We start from the raw sequence: 2,430 nt of genomic DNA, 5'->3' as shown, positions 1-2,430 counted from the left end.
AGCTGAGAACATCACGTGTCGAATGAGAGTGTTATCATTTATCATGACTGAGGGTTCTTTAAGGTTCATACTGATCTGGCTGTAACAGTTTATTAACATCAAATTGACATCACTTATCATTAACATCTAATTAACGTTACCAGCACAGTGAAGGGTTTTCTATTTTCTGATTTTTACGTTTAAATATATAGATGAGGAGCGTTTTTAAAATATATCTTTAGCCAATCAAACACTTTGACACAGTGAACTTACTGATATTATTAAGCTATGAGTTACTCAATGATGTAGCGTGCTAAGGGCAAGCTTAGCTGCCCTTGACTACAATATATTTAAATAACGGGTTCTCTCTTTGTCGAGTTAAATTACAGCCATGTGACCGAGGTAACTGTGCGTAACAGAATCAAAATTTAACATCAAAATGTACAAGTGATTAGCTGATCTAGTTCTGATTAATAAAACTTGGCACGTTTTACTTAATAAAAACAACAGACATTTCTGAAGGCATCTACATTAATTACTGGCAAAATAGAAGAGTTTAAAGATGGGAAATGAAGGAGTTTAAATGGAGAGAAAAGATGGATGAAAAGGAAAGTGTGTTGGCTAGGAATGGCACCCTTCATCCGACCCCAGCTCAGCCCCGGTACACTCGGTGCATGGCGACTCGTTACTTTAGACGGGGATACCTCCGCTTAGGAACAGGAGTCCATTTCAACGCGACCTTTCAGCATCTCCGGTAAGGATGGCTGAGAATCGTCCGAAGTAGTGACGGTACTCCGTTCAACAAACACGCTCATCTCCCGGGTGGATAAACAGCAAGCTGTGAGTCCGTAAGAGGTTCCACTCAGATATGGAAGAATCCATCACAGGCTCTGAAGACTAAGTTCAAGACTAGACTTCATCAGAGACCCGCTTGAGGTGATCAGGAGACTTGACCGGCTGACTGACAGACCCAGTTGACCTGAGAAGTTCCAGGAAGTGTGGACTCTTAAAGAGTTCTCACTTCCGGTCACTTCAGGACTTCCTGATTGGTTGAAACAACCAACAGGGGGTGGTTCTAGTGACGTCAGAGGGTCATTACAAGTCAAGAAAACAGCAGGATTGTTTTAGAAACGTCCCGTACAGACAGAAGACGTTATGGCGAAGTGGGAGGAAGCAGATGCCAGTAGCTTCTTGGTTACCGTCTGCTAGGTTTAAAAACATGACACTTCGTTCTAACAACTTCTTTCTGACTTTCGACCGCCATCACTACTTCTCGTTTAGACAGAAGATCAAAAATGCATAATTACTTTGTAAAATAGACATTTAACTTGATTTCTAATTTAAATGAGGATTAAACATCATTAATACTGTTTCATAGTTGATTTAAAATGAGTGGTTCACTTCAACATTTAGAAATGGTATAAACTAAACACACTTTTGATTTATCTAGATATTGTAAAATAGTAATAATAATATAAAAGAAGAGTGTTCTTTCAATTGATTAATTCAGTATACAATTAGACAGTCTCTGGATGAGCTAATTTGTATTTCTGGATTCAAATCAATGAAATAACAGTTCCTGTCCCATGAAGGTCCACAGAGGCAGGTTTTGGTCGGAGGCCGAGTTCACTACAATCCCCCCTTTGGAAATCATCGCCTGTCCATGGGGATGAATTCTAACATGAACTTACGTCTCCAAATGTCCTTGAGCTTGATGTAATCCAGCAAGAGGAAAACAAATGTCAAAGAAGGCAATCCCACAACGGTTTAGGTAATTCCACAATGTTGTTGGTAATTCCATAATGTTGTTGGTAATTCCATTATGTTGTTGGTAATTCCATTGTAGCAATGCTTTAACCCCTTGGAAACAAAGTCTGTAATCCATTGGAAAAAGTAATATAATCCACAACGATAAATCCACAACGATAAATCCACAACGATAAATCCACAACGATAAATCCACAACGATTGGAGGTGTTGATTGATCAGCATGCAGAGGGGTTCTCTCGATTGAACTGCAGAGGCGACCACTGGATGAAGATTGGAGACCCACGTTGGAGTTGTAGGTCCCTTCAGCGAAGGTTGCTGCTGGTGGTTCCCAGTGGGTGCCATTCTGGTTCTATGTGTTATGCATTTATGTGGTTTAAGTTGGGCTTATGAGTGGGATTTTACATAAGACCTTAACTTATATGCACCTGGTGTGTAGGCTATCATGGTGTATTATGAAATTCTTTATCAAAAGGGTTCGTGAACGATCGGCACCAGATATTCAGACAAGGAAAAATAAAACACAGAGACTGTTACTGCTAGGAATAATAAGTGTCATTTATTAACCTGCCACAGAAAAACAGCCAAGCAAAAGTCATGTACACTCGTACACTCTTAACACACAAAATGATATGAAAGAACTTCTCACCGTGACACTGGCCGGGAAGTCGTTTTCGACCCAGG

Source organism: Nematolebias whitei, chromosome 10, assembly GCF_014905685.2.
Source record: "Nematolebias whitei isolate Nwh7 chromosome 10, NemWhi1, whole genome shotgun sequence".
NCBI lineage: Eukaryota > Metazoa > Chordata > Actinopteri > Cyprinodontiformes > Rivulidae > Nematolebias > Nematolebias whitei.
This window is presented reverse-complemented; position numbering follows the sequence as displayed.